Here is an 18,196-nt window from a genome sequence, read left to right as displayed (position 1 = left end):
TACTTTTAGAATTGAAGCGTGTGTTTATAAAAGTCTCTTTTTTTATTCCATCGTTATAATTTACCATTATTTCGTGGAAATAAACTTAATTTTTATTAAAAAAACGTTACTTGGAAGTTACACACAGTGCCAAATTCGCTCGTGGCGTATGTGTGAGCAACGTCACCAGGAAAATAATTGATTTAGGCGTCAACAAAGTTTCTAGTTAGTAAAATCAAATTTGTATTTTTTTCGTGATAGTTGAACCCCGTTAAACATTATCATCCTTCAAATTTCCTGGTTGTAAGGCCTTTTCGTGAATTTGGAAAGGCGTTTTCTGCTAAATAGGATTAAAACGAAACACTTTCGAAATGGAATCCAAACTTGCCACTTGATTTATTTGCAAAATAAGCATAATAAGTTTTGAGGTGGAAGGTTCATGCGACGGTTTAGAAGTGCGGTGTAACGTCCGTCATCTTATGAGGGCGCCACACTTGCCGGGATTGCAAAACCAAGGCGGATGAGCGCTTTTCGATGAGTTTCATTGAAGTCTTGCGTGATAGCAGTGGCGTCACCAGGATTTCAAAACTGGTGGGGCTTAAGCCATTAGCACTAGTCAGGGGCTTCCTAGTGAGTAATATGGGGGAGAGGGGGGCTCCTAAAAAAGGTTTGTAAAGTTGAAACATTGAGGCTGACTAGGAAAAAGGAAATTTTTTATGCCCATTTTTAAGTTCGAAGAAACTTTTCGACAAGTGAATTGGAAAAATTGGGAATTTTAGGAAGCGCTTTTCGGAAATTTTGGGTGGCGCTTCAGAAACTTTACAGGTGGCTCAAGCGCCACCTAAAACACCCTAGCGACGCCACTGCGTGATAGATTTTCCCCGCTCAACCTAGCACTGACCGCTAGTATTAATTTATAATTGAAATTAATTTTCATCGGAACGATTTACTGAACACTTTTACTACCCTACAATTGTTTGTGATTTTTATCGGATAGATTTACTGAAACAGTTTTACCACCCAATAAGTTTTGTGATTTTTATCGGATTAATTTACCGAAACACTTTTACTACCGAATAAGTTTTGTGATTTTAATTGGTACGTTTTATTTAACACTACTTCACATTTAACACTACTTATCCGTAACTTTGAATGATTTTCATCGGAAATTAAGAAGTCAGAAAAAAGGTGAATAATCAAAATATCATTTATTTCCTGATTTAATTCGCATATTTTATTTATTTATTCATGTGTTAATAAATTAATTCCATCAAAATTAAAAAGATGAATAATCCAAATCTCATGAATATTTCTGATTTACAACGTATAATTTAAATTTTTTTGGCCTTCTTTCAATTGCGGATTCCATTTGGAATGGACGACTCGCATCCAGAAATATTATTTCGTAGAATATATGAATACATCCGCGGATTTAAGAGAAAAGCGAGCGTAATTTGCCGTCAAAAGTGCTCCCGGTCCAGTAGCTAGATTTCATTGATGTTTACACGATGAATGGAGTCTTAATAGATGTCCCGATCCGGTATTTCCAGTTGCCAATCGCTGAGGGTGCTGAAGAAGAGCTCGTTTAATTCGTCAATTACCGGCGGACAAATCTGCGTCGGAAACCATCTCGCGGAGCGAAAAAGTCAACCGAGCTGTCCGATGGAGTGTGTCTCCTTTTATCACCATAGATACAAACTGGTCGCGGTAACAGGCAAACCTGAAATTCTTTTTTACATCATTAATTTAGGGTCAACGCGAGCGGGTTAGACAGTAAGGTTTTACTTCGTGCTAAAGAGTTTCGTTGAATTTCTGCGAATTCATTGTTGTTAATAGGGACTTGGCAGCATGACGTATATAATACGTCACCCTAAAAAAAAAAGATTACCAGCATGGCGGCCATAGCCAAAGGTCACGCTGCCAAGTCCCTATTATATTAAACGAAGTTAACAGCGAATTGTCTGAGTTAATTGACATAATTTTATTGAACTCGGTTTGAGACGAGAGTATGAATGATTTCTATTGATGAGTATCGATGGGGTGGGAAAACGTTTTATCGGACGAGATTTATAAAACTAGGTACAGATTCAGTTCAGTAAACGGCAAATTTTGTACTAAAATATGTATGAAAAACAAACTGTGATAAGAAAAAAAGTGAGGTAAGAAAAATAAACTTTGGTATGAAAAAAAACTTAGGTATGCAAAAAAACTTTGGTATGAAAAAAATTAGGTATGAAAAAAAACTTAGGTATGAAAAAAACTTGGATATGAATAAAAATATTATTATAAAACTAAACTTTGGTTATAAAAAGAAACTTTGGTTATAAAAAGAAACCTTGATTATAGAAAGAAACTTTGGTTATAAAAATAAACTTTGGTGATAAAAAGAATCTTTGGTTATAAAAAGAAACCTTGGTTATAGAAAGAAACTTTGGTTATAAAAAGAAACTTAATTTATTAAAATAAACTTTGGTAATAAAAAGAAACTTTGGTTATAAAAAGAAACTTTGGTTATTAAAATACTGAATACATGGTCCAATAAATTATAGCTTTTTGGTGATCACCCTTGCGACATTAGAAAATAATTTCGTTTATTTAATGAAAGATTAATTTATAAAAGCGGCGATAAACGCCAAAGCGGATTGAATGAAAGCAAAATGAGAAAATGTCGTAATTGAAATGTTTTCTAGTGTGGTCGATGCGAGACAGACGAGAGGCGACGGAAGCGAAACGCGTCGTCGTCAGCGCCATAACCTGTTCCGAAGCATTGAACTCTCCGTTCGAGTCGTTCTCCAGGCGCGGGTCTTCGGGCCGCCGTCGACAGAAGAAGAAGCCTTCGCTCGGCGAAATTGGCCGCGACGACGACGACGGCTCCTCGTCATCTTCTTCGTCGGCGTCCAATTCGCCGCGGGTGGCCGCCAGCCACCGGGAAGGGAAACTCGCGGGTAGGCCGACCACCGCCTCGCACCCCAAGAGCACCACGGCGTTCAGGCAGCTCTCCGATCTGCTGTGGCAGGCGCAGCTCAACTCCGTCGCCAGGAGGAACGAACGCGAGAGGAAGAGAGTCAAGCTGGTCAACAGTGGGTTCGCCGCTCTCAGGTATATATCAGACACGCGGATTCTTTATTTGCAGCTTTGCGTAGTCCTTATTCTGAAATGCGCCGTATAAAACACACTCTTTATTTCAAAAAGGAACGTTTTATAAGCACACGCTCTTTATTTTTTAATGCGGCGTTTAAATTACACGTACTGTTTATTTCGAAATGTAGAGTTTAAAACATGCATAGTCCTTTTTCCAAATGGGATGATTAAAATACACACTTTTTATTTAAAACGCACATACTCTTTATTTCAAAGTGGAACATTTAAAACATACATACTCGTTATTTTTAAATGCAACGCTTAAAACACACTTAGTCCTTATATGGAAATGCAACGATTAAAAGACACGTAGTCTCTATGTGGAAATGCAACGATTAAAACACACGTAGTCTCTATGTGGAAATGCAACGATTAAAACACACGTAGTCCTTATATTGAAATGCCACGTTTAAACACATAGTCATTTATTTCTTGTGCAAAGTTTCGGAGAAGTTGTTTTTTAAACAATAGCAGATCTTTGTTTTGGGCAACGGACATTTGGGAGTCGAAATATTTTCGTTATCAGTACGTCTAAACGGGTAAGGCTAACCACTGCCAAATGGCTTGTACACCGATTACGCGTACTCAACACTGATAAAGGTTATCTCATTAGTACAGTTAACGGTACGAACTTGCACACAGATCACGCGGAGTGACTATCCCCTCGGTAAAAATCTATGTTCACCAAAAATTGCTAAATCGAGCTGTCTAATTTGAACATCTTGAACGTCCTCAGACACAGAGTGTGCGCTTAAGCTTTTTTAACTTTTAGGGTTGTTTGAGTGAGTTTCAGTTCAAAGTAACGTAATTATAAGTTGTCATTAAATAGAATTATATCAAAGTAAGAAAGTGGGCGCGCCCGAAGGGGGTTCTACAAGCTAGTGGCTGGCTACTAGGCTATTAACCGCACCGAAAAAAAACAGGCGCCGAATTTGAAATAATGGAGAAGTCCTTTTACGTCCCGGGTACATCTCTTGTTTCGTTTCTAAGTGACATTGCATGATAAGATCGAACCCCGATCGCTTCGAAAGCCATTTAAAGGAAACACAATGAATTATGTCAAACAAATAAAAGTGAGCAAACTATTAGACAAGAAAAATATACGAAAAAACGTTTTTATAGAAAACAAAAAGGAACATTTAAAAATAAATTAATGAAACTATAGGCTTTTTGAGTATTAATGAATTGAAATCGAAATATGAACCACCCCCCACCTTGAAAGCTCATTTGAGAGCCGCAATCGGAATTTCTCTTTTTTCGCGCTCATTTGAGAGGAAAACGGGTGCTACTCAATTCCACGCTCATTAGAGAGGCGAAATCGGTGCTCCTCAATTCCACGCTAATTAGAAATGCGAAATCGGTGCTCCTCTTTTTCGCGCTCATTAGAGAGGCGAAATCAACGTTCCTCGTTCGCGCTCATTAGAGGCGAAATCGGTACTCTTCTTTTTCGCGCTCATAAGAGAGGTGAAATCAACGTTCCTCGTTCGCGCTCATTAGAGGCGAAATCGGTACTCCTCTTTTTCGCGCTCATAAGAGAGGGGAAATCAACGTTCTTCGTTTTGGCGCTCATTTGAGGGGCGAAATCGGTGCTCCTCTTATTCGCGCTCATTAGAGAGGCGAAATCGGTGCTCCTCTTTTTCGAGCTCATAAGAGAGGTGAAATCAACGTTCCTCGTTCACGCTCATTAGAGAGGCGAAATCGGTACTCCTCTTTTTCTCGCTCATTAGAGAGGCGAAATTGGTGCTCCTTTTTTCGCGCTCATTAGAGAGGCGAAATAGGTGCTCCTTTTTTTCGCGCTCATTAGAGAGGCGAAATAGGTGCTCCTTTTTTCACGCTCATTAGAGAGGCGAAATAGGTGCTCCTCTTTTTCCCAACACATTTGAGATCAATAACTAACCGCTAGAATTTACATAAACCTATCAAATGAGCTTACGGGTGCCCATCTTTTCCAAAGACTTGATTTCCAAACATTAAGAACTGGCCACTTTACAGTATTTTTATTATTCTGGTATTTTATGGAATGGGAATTATAATGATACAGTTACAAAACTATATTATATATCGTGGACGGGGGTTGGCAACAAGGCAGTCTCGGATCGAGCGTCGCGAAAGAGAGCGTATTCGGAAGGGCGTGCGAGTGAGATACGCCGATGAGTGAATAACGAATGGAAATAAAATACTGATGCCCGGATGGCTTCAAGGTTTTCTTTCAATTTCCTAATGGGTTTATTTTCCAAAGTGCCGTTGAAGCGCTGATATCCGCAGGAAATGTTCGCTTCTAATTAATGCCCGCGACGGCTTTTCCGCTAAATCACGCTCGTGATAATGGCCCACTCAAAACAATCAAACACTGCACCCAATTGGGGTCAACTAGCTCAACTTACACCTTCAATATCGTTAAGAACACCACTATCTCAGTTTTCAGTTACATACGACTTATTTAATTGATTTTTAAGCCGTAGTTTTTTTTAGTTTTGGTGGTTACTACGACTGTCTGATTTGGTTTTATATGCGATATGAAACGTTAATAAGTTAGCTTCATCTATACACCTTTGGCATAAAGTTTGCTCGAATATATTAAAAACTATGAACCCAAAATATCTAGTCTTTGTGTAAAATACATTCCTTATAAAACTTTACAGAAACCCATGGGTACCTGCTCGTGGTAATGGGTATTTATTTTACCTTGTCTCGAACCACTTACAGCAAAAAGCGGTTGAAATAAATTTCGGTATTATAAGTTTATTCTTTTGCTTAATTAAAGTTCATTTGAAGGAAGCTCACTTAATTCAATTTAATCTAGTGTTTTCAAGCATTGACAATAATTGTGATAGATCAGAAATAAGATAATTCACATTTAAGTTCAGATATTATCAGATCAGTTAATATATAAAATTAAACCACACAGTTTAAACCCAAACCTTATCCGAATTCTTGATAAGCCGACAGACAGAAAGTGAGTACATTGCAGTTAATTCGTTATTGATTTTACATATTGAATTCATTTTCAAATTTTATTCACTGCTTATTTTGATTCTTTACAACATTATTCATATGTACTAAGAGTATAGGTCAGCTAACTGTATCTGGTTCCGATCGGTTACTTAGGAAAATGAATCAGATACAATTTGACCTCAGATTGCGGGGTGGGATAAATATAAAGATTAACCTTATCAGATATCTGCAAATTACGCCCTGTATAACCTGAAGCACTTAATTAAAATTAAACACTACTGTTGATACGAAATCGCTATAGTCGTATAGAATAGATAATATAACGTACTCGGTTGTAATATTTGAAATCTAAATCAAAATGAATCATTCAGCTATTGCAGGACGTACCCCAAGTTTCACATATCCTATTTGTTCAACGATGTACATGCCTAGAAAAAAGAGAACAGAGCAATAGCAACTATATAGCTTTGACAAAGTTTTAAAAGATATCTCGAGCCTCTACAGCTAGGAATTTGCTCGGGATACTTCCGGTTAATATAAAATACTAAGGACGAGGCTTAAGACGCAGTACAACCGGAAGTTAATCAGCCTAAAGTACCGTAAGATAATAAATCAGCCAAGTTACTATTCCTCTTCTATGGTTGAAGTAATTGAGTCCACATTGACACTTATTTTAAGGGGAGGACCCATTTAGTTATAGCCATATTTGTGGTTTTAAGCACTCCAAATAAATGCAGAAAAACTAAAACTACACATCAACGTCTAAATAGTGGTAGTGTTAAAAAATATGGATGAACAATAAGGTCACGGATAGGGCCAAACAAATATTGGCACATATGAACCATTTAAGACGCCCGGCACATTTGGACACCGGCAGTGGCGTAACTAGGGTAAATGTTGCCTATAGCAAACACAGAAATCGCGCCCAGTCTGCAAGGGCGTATTTAAAGGGGGTTTGGGACCGGGGGAGTTAAAAATGGCGTGTTACCATTCGCACTGGGGGCTTCTACTTAGGAGAAAGGCGATTAATGAATAGTATAAGCAAAATAATAGATTATTTTATTACCTCTTTTATTGATGACAGACGAACATTTGATTTTTCTTAAAGAGGCTAAAACGTTTACTGAAGATACATATTTTTTTAGATCTTTCTGAAATTTTTCATATTACTTATTTTGATTTTTGGCCATTTTGCGCCCTTCTTCAAGTGGCGCCATGTCTGTCATATCCAAGTGACGCCACTGGACACCGGGAGTTTTGTCTCCTTCAACCTCCCCCAACTGACGTAGAAACCGGGGGGCGGGGAGCAGGAGGGCCATATCCCTCCCAAACAATTTGCTGGAGGCCGGCAACTAATGTATTTCCCCCGCAACTTTAAACTCGATTAAAAATTAAAATTTATGAAATAGAGCAAATATTAAACTACGGCCATTTGTTTTCTTAAGAAATACTGGTTTTCTATCAAAATGAGCTTGAAACTTACTGAAATATCTTCTATTTATCTGTTTGTTATAAATTGAAACCTATCAATAAAATTTCCAAATGCAAGAAATACTAAATCTGGTCCGTTTTTGATTTCTATTTTCTTATCGCCAGTGGCCTGCCCCTCCCCCCCCCCCCCCACTTCTCAGACATTTCTATTCTATTGCAACCCCCGGACTCCAATTCTGATAAGACACGTTGGCACCTAGGGATATCGGGTTCTAAAGGTTTTCGCACCTAAGAGGGCCCCGTGTTTTAAGCCTATTCAGCTGATATTTAAACTCACCTGGCAGCAGACTGGGGAATTGGATTTTTCTACATCGTTCCTGACGCTCGCGCCATGAGAGAGTATTGACGGAAGCTTGAATCTTTCCTGCAAGGGATATACTAACTTTAAATAGCCAAATGACAAATTTTTATTCACGTATTAAATTAAGACTGCGTTATACTAAATTTGTTCTTTTTTTTACATTTTAGACAGAAAATCCCGTTTAGCGGGAAAAGCAAGTTGGAGTGCAATTTAGGCGCCAAATCATCCCGCGCCAGCAAGTTAAGCAAAGTGGAAACGCTCCGATCGGCCATCAAGTATATCAAAAACTTGCAGCTTCTTCTCAACAAGTGTACGGCCACTACGGACGCGAGGAGAACTTCGGCAGTTTCGGGAAACGAAGACACGGCGCCAAGTACCTCCAACGCCTTTTCGGACGTTGACTCCGCTCATAACTGCTTCCCTCAAGCCGACTGTTCCGCCTTTACCAATTACGGTGACCTCAAATCGAACTCCAGTGACAATTATTCGGAGAGACAGCCTTCTCCCGCGACTCAATTTACTTATGCCAGTGAAGGCATGTCGTCAACAACGAACGGAGTTGGACACAACGCCAATCTTTGTCCGGTTTCGTCGATTAACAACACCGTTGACTGCTATCAACATTTTAACTGTTTCGCGTCATCGGCCAGTAACGATTTCTACTCATCCTGGTGAGATTGTTATTAGAGAGAGATTATAACCACCGTAGAAATGCGTATCAAGAACTCGTACGTGGGCCTAATGAACCAACATTTCGCGTAAACGAGTCCTCGTGGACCATTTTCTGGCCAGTTTCCAACGGTTTCAGTAGCGACGCTTTACGCGAAAATAAACAAGTTTAATTTTTTCAACTAGAAAATAAGCGTCGTTCTGTAAATTAAGAATAATTTAATTTGATATCGCTCGTAAAAGAAAAACAAAGCGTATAGAGTTTTCTTTATTCACTTTATCGGAGTTGATATGAGTTAATAAATTACGAAGATAATGCCAATTGTGAAGAAATGTAACGTTTAATCCAACGAATATCACGACTTTCATATTCTTATGAATTTTCAAAACTTTGAACAGAGGATACTAAATATGTTGAAGCTTGCCACTGTTTTGCTAAGATATTGTATTATTTTTAAAAAGAAAACCAAAATATTAAATCGTTTCAATTCAATAAATCTTGTGAGCTGTCTATTTATTTCAAAATGCGAAAAGTACGTCCAATACCAAATCTAAAATTTCCGCCTATTTTACAGTTTAACCCCTCAGTGGCGTATTAACTCATGGCAGGGCCCCTAGGCTTTGAGGTGCTTTGGGTCTCTCGAATTCACCTCCACCTTGTGATGCGTGGGCTCCTGCTTGGCCCGTGCTCTTGGTGGGCCCCTAGGCTTCAGCCTAGTCAGCTTTATGGATAATGCGGCACTGAATTTAATCCGTTATTAAGTTATTGTTTATGCCTTGTAGTGGTAAACTAGCTTAAACTATTTTAATCTTATCTAGTTCTGATAGATGAAACAGCTTAAGACAACACCCGAAAACGTGTGTACATACATCACCTCTACGTTTTCTAGTGCTGGCTTAACCTATCTAATATTTCCTTTCGGGGCAATCTGGTAATCACAGAATAATTAACATTTTGTTACGCATAAAATAACTATTTAACTTTAATAGAAATGATTACTCATACATTTTCATTTAGCTACAACGCTAGGCTGCGTGGTGTTAAGGTTTTAAGCCTCATCCCCTCTAGTTGTAGAGGGGAAAGAGACTGTTATTTTCGATGCTGTCGTTGGTGATGATGTAAGTTAATACAGAGGAGAAGCGCTAGCTCCGAATGTGACCCCGCTAAACATTCAATTCTCTTTAACGGCACTTGCTAGATATTAATAAGCAAAGGGGAATTTTTGACCATCAATGAAAATGCGACGTATTAGGCTCCGAAAATATTTACGCAGTAATTGACTATAGATCTTTTCAGCCGAAATTGGGTAATTGGTTTCATTTTGAGATATGGCATTGCAAATTGTGTTACTGATAGAAAAACCAGTTTCTGGTGCCATTCACGGCAATTTATAGTGCGGCCGAGGCTAAGAGTATTTTTGCGGTACTTGGTTCCTCTTTAAGACATGCCAATGTGAATTGATACACTGATAAAAGTTTCTGGTGTGATAGACGGCAATTAGAAACCAGAAGAAATATCCAATTTGAATAAATATTTTCTTTTAGTCTTAAAGATTTGGAATTTCTATCATCTACAAAAAGACCTTTCAGCATTATGACCCCACCAACCCCGCCACATTTAACTTTTAAAAATTGTTTCCTTATAGGAAAAGAGATGGAGACGCAGCTAATATTATGGCCTGGGCCATCTTATGTTGTTTAGACGAGTTTGGTTTTTTAACAAAAATACACACAACGAAGAAACGAGAATGGTGTACAGTAACGACGGCAGACATGTATAACGATACTTTCTAGACCAACAAATGCATTTGTAATTCCGATAAAAATACTTAATCTACTATTATCTCCGCTTATAAACATAATGTAAGTGTTTGCCTTTTCATACTTCAATTAATTTTTGTTCTGTTTATTATAATTAACGATTTAAGTTTGACGATAAGTTTTGGGCAGAAGACGCTGCACGTGTTAAATAAGCGGAACTTCGCCTCGAATAGCGATGTCACGTGCTCCATCTCAAAAATACCTCCGTTACTTAGTCCAAGTTCGTAAACCACGCATGTCTGAGTATACAAAACTTTACCCTTATAGTCTGATTCATTTATCAATACTATTGGGTATACTAAGTTGTCTCTATCGACCCGATATTGAAGCGAGGTAAGCTAATTTGTAACCTGACTAATAAATGATTTGAATGGTCATCATTTTAAACAATTTAAATATTTCTACTTAAAGTAATTGACTTTGTTGAGACAATTGTAGCTCTCCCCTAAAAACATCAAATCATTCGGTACCTCTTTGGTTCCCTAAAACTGAACTCTTATGACCCGATTGAAGTGCACGCCTCTGACGTTTCCTACACCCACCGCTCGTGCCAGCGAAAATTGGGCCCTGATTATCGGAGATTGGATCAACATATTAAGCCGAGTTCACACGTACCCTCGGAAATGTTTTGCCTCGTTTCGTTCTCGCAGCGCGCGCGCGTGGTTCATAGTGTTCGGATAACTTTCTGTTCACACGTCTGATTTCCATTGCGTTTTAATGAAAATTGAGAGTTCGACTAACCATGCGCTTGTGTTACTATTCAAAACATTATATTAAAAAGGGTACGCACCCGGCAGAGACTTAATTGCCGTATTTTTAACACAAATAGACCAAAGTTGAATAACTATTCGTGACCGAAAACTTTCGCTACGCCACCTTTAGTTCACCATTGAAACCTAGATAGGTAGCGGCTAAAGCAGACGCTATTAGTTTTTCATCGTTATTCATAAATTTGACTATATAAATAATGACACTTGCATTTTAATATAATTTTTGTATCGTTTGATTATATTTTAATAAGTATATTTAAGAAAAAACGTTCTTATGACTTTTTAATTTGTCTGTAGCAGACGCTAGATAATAGGCGCCACCTCGGCGAAGCTAGCGCCGTAACGCCACCTAGACTCGTTTCGGTCGCGAATTGCTTCTTAAAAATCCGGAAATATTTTTCCCGCGCAAAACTAATTTATCTTTTTCTTTCAAACGTTTATGGTTCCAAAAAACCGCGTTCACACCTACCCTCTGAAACGTTGCGAGCGCTCCAGCAACGTTTGGATCCCGTCGACTGAACAGATACCGTTCTGCGTTCGTCCGAGCGTTCTGATCGCATCGGCTGAACCACTTCGTCGACCAGTTTGGCAGTGATTCGTGACGCCATCGAGCCAGTTTCTGCGAATCATGAGCTTTTCTAAGAATATCGACCATCTTGGTTATTTTGGCGCCTAATAATTTTTTTATGAATTATTTAGAAGCAAATAGTCTACAATCTGTTTGTCTATTTGTTTAAATATCCCAACTAATTTTTTTCTGGGTGCATTCACTTTTAATAAGAATGTTTTAAAACGTTACTCAAATGCGTGAGCAGACGAACTCCTAATTGTATGATTATGCCTAACTCACTGGAAATCGAACGTGTGAGCCAACAGTGTTAAAAACGCTACAAACCGCAGCGAGATCGAAAGAGGCAAAAAATTTCCGAGGGTACGTGTGAGCATGGATTAAATAACCTTGCAGGGATAGTTCTCTGGGGTACAATATTTGCTCCAGACGTACCCTGGCGGCCAGAATTGTCAACGACCGGAAGTCTCGATTTTACCGATACACGGGTCAGGTTATTTAATCCATGGGGTGAGCGCGGCGAAGTTGTTCAGCGGAAGCGATCTCAAACGTTAGGAAGCGCAACGGTAGCTGCTCATACGTCATGGTCCAAACGTTACGCGAGCGCTCGCACCGTTGTTGAGGGTACGGTTGAACGCGGCTATAGTCATTACTAGGTGGTACCTTTTCGCTTGTTTCGAGATTTCGGAGTAGGGTAAGAAGAGTAATGCTATGACGTCATTTTACTCCGATTCTGTGGTGGCGAATAGTTTGAGTCGGAGTAAAAGCGTTTTTCCAAAATAGCTGCCTGTAGACTTTTTAGCAAATTCCGACTAGCATACGAAAAATCCGATTAACGCTCTCTACATCTCCTTTTCAGAAGGAGTAAAAAGAGTAGCCCTAATATTCCGGAACAAGCGAATAGTTTATGGGGCGGAGTAATTCTCATCCCCGGAACAGGGTAAAAAGAGTACACTTTTAGTCCGAGAACAGGTGAAAAGAAACCCCCTAATATAAATAAATACATTCTTGGTTAATCTATGAATTGATAAGTTAAGCCAAAAGAAATTTCATTATGTATTATATCGATGACATATTTTTGTAATGTTGGAACTGTTTGGAGGCTGATTCCAAATAAACTATTTTTACAACAGCTGACAACTGAACTACCCGAGGTGATTTTTACTGATTTTGATGAAACTCGGGGGTTTGGTAACATGAATACCGCTACAGGGAATTTTGTCCATGGGCTTTCGATTTGCCATTGCAACCAAAAATGTTTTCTTACGTGTTTATATTTTCCCCGCTAAAATAATAAAGGGATACAACAGATTTTAAGGGTCCCCCCTTTTTCCCCTTTGAAACATTTCGAAAATTGAAAGTTTTATTTGAAATTTTTGGTTTTCAAAACCACAAATCCAGTAAAATCGGGCACATTTCGGTAAATGTAGAAAAGTTTCATACTATTTAAGAAAATGTGCAAATTTTATTATTTTTGGGTTAATATTGGTAGAATTATGTAAATGTGTGTACTTTTCGATTAAGTTTAGTAAATATAAGTAGAGCTGGATAAATATAAGTAAATTTAATGAAATGTGCGTAAATATGGAAAATGTGGGTAAATTTTAATGCATTTAATACATTTCAAATAAATAATTTAAGTAAATTTGTTTGAATTGTGGAAAGTTGGGCAAAATTATAAATATTGGGTAAATTCATTAAAATAAGATACATACAATTAAAAATTATATTTTTGGGAATATTTTACTATAAGGGGTACAATACAAAGATGAATAAAATACCATAAAAGTGGTTAAATGGGACTGAATGCCTTCGAAAAAGGGTATAGCATTGTATGTTAAGTTAAGAGGAACCACCTATAGACTGCATTGCAAAGAGTGATAAAACCGCGAATAAGTAGAATATTTCATAGTGAAAATGGATAAAAAATGCTAAACCCTAAACCAATTTGAAGAAATGAAAAAACTTACAAATAGCTCGTACCAATAGGTCTTCGAGCAAACATGAAGAAGCGAATCTCGGACCAAATAGATCCTCGAGTGGAAAACTAAATAAAATGATATAGCCAGAAATTCCAACGGGAGACCGGTTTTTTACTATTTGGGACTCCTCAGTACCGTGCGGGAAATCTGGCATGCGACTATTAAACCGAAAAGAGAAACTAAGCCTAATCATTAAAAATTTCAAAACGCGTTGCGAAGTAAAGGAAAGCCGAATAGGGGGAGAGTGGTGGATAGTAATATGTACGAAATGTTAAGTTAAAAAGAACCACCTGTCCTTTTTCATTATGGACTATAGCGTTGTAGATCGGATTGATTGTTCGGTTGGATTGATACGAGTAACCACGCGGCTCTTTACGGTCTATGGATTAATTTTCTTCTTTGTTTGTAGTAGCTAATACTAATGTGATAACATCCTTCAACGGGGGCGATAAGTCTCTTTTTGAGGAAAGGCAAAAGGGCAAGGGCCAACGAGATCCGAGAAGGGGTGCTGGGGTAGCTTCTCGGAGGTACTTCTCGGTGTGGTATTGGGGTAGCTTCTCGGAGATACTTCAGGGTGTGGTGTTGGGGTAGCTTCTCGGAGATACTTCAGGGTGTGGTGTTGGGGTAGCTTCTCGGAGATACTTCAGGGTGTGGTACTGGGGTAGCTTCTCGGAGATACTTCAGGGTGTGGTACTGGGGTAGCTTCTCGGAGATACTTCAGGGTGTGGTACTGGGGTAGCTTCTCGGAGATACTTCAGGGTGTGGTACTGGGGTAGCTTCTCGGAGATACTTCAGGGTGTGGTACTGGGGTAGCTTCTCGGAGATACTTCAGGGTGTGGTACTGGGGTAGCTTCTCGGAGATACTTCAGGGTGTGGTACTGGGGTAGCTTCTCGGAGATACTTCAGGGTGTGGTACTGGGGTAGCTTCTCGGAGATACTTCAGGGTGTGGTACTGGGGTAGCTTCTCGGAGATACTTCAGGGTGTGGTACTGGGGTAGCTTCTCGGAGATACTTCAGGGTGTGGTATTGGGGTAGGTTCTCGGAGATACTTCAGGGTGTGGTATTGGGGTAGCTTCTCGGAGATACTTCAGGGTGTGGTGTTGGGGTAGCTTCTCGGAGATACTTCAGGGTGTGGTGTTGGGGTAGCTTCTCGGAGATACTTCAGGGTGTGGTATTGGGGTAGCTTCTCGGAGATACTTCAGGGTGTGGTGTTGGGGTAGCTTCTCGGAGATACTTCAGGGTGTGGTGTTGGGGTAGCTTCTCGGAGATACTTCAGGGTGTGGTGTTGGGGTAGCTTCTCGGAGATACTTCAGGGTGTGGTGTTGGGGTAGCTTCTCGGAGATACTTCAGGGTGTGGTGTTGGGGTAGCTTCTCGGAGATACTTCAGGGTGTGGTGTTGGGGTAGCTTCTCGGAGATACTTCATTGTGTGGTGTTGGGGTAGCTTCTCGGAGATACTTCAGGGTGTGTTGCTGGCGGAAACTGTTGGGAAAGAAAGCTCAAGGTGGTGGGTGCGGAGAGAGTATTTCCAAAAGATTGGAACTCTTGTTCTACTTTCTATTTCACCAACTATTAAATAATTTAGGTAGCGTTCGTATAGTTTGGTTTTAAATTGCACCTAAATCTGTTGGAAATGTTATATATATACTTGTTTTTTCCCTTTGTATTATTCCTCCTTGGTTTTCTATTTTTTCTCCCGTTAACCTTTCGCTCGGTGGACTTGGTTCGTAACGTGCACGCACACCCACATACACTTGCACATAGTAAATTGTATTTATTTGTTATTTACCGAACTCAATAAAAACAGTTTCGTTTAGACCTTTTCTGGTGACTGGTTGCGCTTTCTTTTATAACATTTAAGTTCGATCTTTAGGCAGTTAAAATACGATTAAAACCTCAACAAAATCTGCGTTGATAAAGATGTTTAAACCTTCACCAGTTACAGTTGGCGAGACTAGGTAGCGCCGCGAAGCCCCTATGATCTAGTTCTGTTCTTGTCAATCTAGAGAAAATAGCCTAAATCAGGCTTCATAATCACTTCGCGCTACCATGAAGGAATCGCGAAACAGTATAACAAATAATAAAATTCAAATATTCACATTTAAAAGCTTCTTTTAATTCACCATAGCGCTATAATACAAGTAATTTCTTACCGTTCTTACGCTATGGGATTCCAAACCCCAATAGAGTCTGCTAATACGCTATTCCTATGTAGTTTTCGATGGAAGGCAACAGAGCGCATAGTGATAGCTTTCAGTCTTTAATACCTAACCGTTTTCGTTGATTAAAACACCAAATGGATTCGATTGGATTTTTCATAATTTCGGTTTTGGAATCAAGTATTCGCTTATAATAGTTATTATTGTCATTTTAATTAAGTATTCGCTTCGTACACATTGGAGAAAACAAGTTAGATCGGTAGTCGGTTCTAATTGATGTTCAAAATTGAACTACAAATATTTAGAAACTTTGTTGCGGTTTTCAAATTAAGAATCAAATTGCAAAATTTACACTTGTCTAGTATTTTCCCTCGCTTGGATCAATACAGTTTTCACTTCGCAACTGACCCTGGCCGTTTGCGACCACCCTGAAAAACGCGCCATCGGCCTTCAAACCATGCATTTACATTATTTTTGTAATACGTTGTTTTGAACGTATTTAAAAGAGCGCTTGTTAATTGAGACGTTATGTAGATTACAACGTCAACCATCTAAAACTGGCCACGTGGGACCTCCACGATAGCTCGTGCTTGAGTGGAGTTTTAATTAAGATTAACATTAATGATATTTTAATTAGTGGTATCAACCCGATAATTAGGGAAAGTGAATTTCTAAATCAAGACTCGATTTTTAATTTTAGGCTTTAGTTTATGTTAGAATCGCAATCGAGACATTCCCGATAAGACAAAGATTAAGTCCGATCAACAAACGCGCGGTACTACGCGTGCACCAGCCGTATCTGGCGTGTTTTAAGCGTTCTCCGTAGCCGTTATCGCACGGGCTTAATCTCTATAATGATAGGACCGGGTCAAACGTGCAACTCTTTATCATAACTGATAACGAAGGAGTTTCCGAAAATTTAATTGCGTAAATGATTCGCGGTGCTATTCAGGCCGGCCGGCCACGGATCCCCGAACTGATACTTTCACAGGCGGAGAAGCTCCAAATGATTTCCTAACGACTTAATGACTCTATTATCGAAAACAGCAGACCCAACTTAAAATACGGAACGATATATTTATTATGATTACCTGAATCCAATTAGAACCGTAGCTGCTGCCGAAGATCATTTTCATCTCGAGTAGACAACGTTGTACGTCAGTTTTAAAGTTTACCTTTACTTCAATCTTTAAATTATTCATTTCTTCCACGAACTTCGAACTGCATTAAGTGGTTTGCCCTCGATGGGAGGGGTCAAGTTATTACGACGTTGGTTGGTCACGCGTCGCCACTAAACATTTGTTTTGTTGCGAAACAATTTGGCATCTCGGCTATTTTTATTGTCAATGCTTAACGCGAAACTCATCTTAACAAACGGCTTATCGATTGAACGAAAATATATAAAGAACAGTGACTTCGGTTAAATGGGGCTCTGAAAGTCGACGTAAGGGAACGTCGACTTTCGACGAACGTCGACGTTCCGAAAAGGGGAGCGGTTACATGATCGTCGTTTCAAAAAATACAACGGATTTTCCCCTCCAAAACAGGGTATTTTCGCGCTCCTTAAAAATATGCTTTACTTGCGTTTTATTAGTATACAGGGTGTCTCAATTTGCTCGATAAGGCCATTTTTCTCAAAATGTATTTATGCTATGGTTCTGAAATTTTCAGGGTTTATTTGTTAGGTATGGAAGGCTTTGGTTACTAAATTTCAGAAAAATCGAACGATTTTGCGCCGTTTTGGAAAATTTATTTTTTCACCGGTAGGTGTCACGCAAAATGTTTCAATAGAAAAGTTGTAGGGCATAGTTGAAAGTGTAAAAATAATTTTGGTTCGGTTGAAAAAGACCTATTTTTCACTGAGTTTGGAATTCGGGGGAAAAAACAAATTGTACTAGCAGGCAATATAGCCTTTAACGAATTGTAGGTAACATGCATTTCAGTTATAAGATTTCGAAACAAAAAACAATAATAATTAGCCCAAGTGACAAATGTTTTTAATGACTTCTACAAAATGTTTTCAAAAATGCCACCTTCTGATGCAATGAACAAATATGCACGATGTTGCATATTGCGAAATGCTCCCCGAACCATTTCTTGAGTCACCCGGCGACATGCTTCGATGATTCTTTATCGTTAATCTTCAACGCTCGTCACAGGTGATTGGTATACGTAGTCCTTTACGAATCCCCAAAGAAAAAAGTCGAGTGGTGTTAAATCAGGGGATCTTGCAGGCCAACGAACAGGTACAGGTCTTCCGATCCATCTTCCAGGAAACTCGTCGTTTAGATATGCAACTACGTCACGATATTGGTGAGGTGGCGCCCCATCTTGCTGGAACCAGATGCGTCTGTACTCGGCC

Source organism: Leiobunum rupestre, chromosome 2, assembly GCF_980474605.1.
Source record: "Leiobunum rupestre chromosome 2, qqLeiRupe1.1.hap1, whole genome shotgun sequence".
In the NCBI taxonomy this organism is placed as follows: Eukaryota; Metazoa; Arthropoda; class Arachnida; order Opiliones; family Sclerosomatidae; genus Leiobunum; species Leiobunum rupestre.
This window is presented reverse-complemented; position numbering follows the sequence as displayed.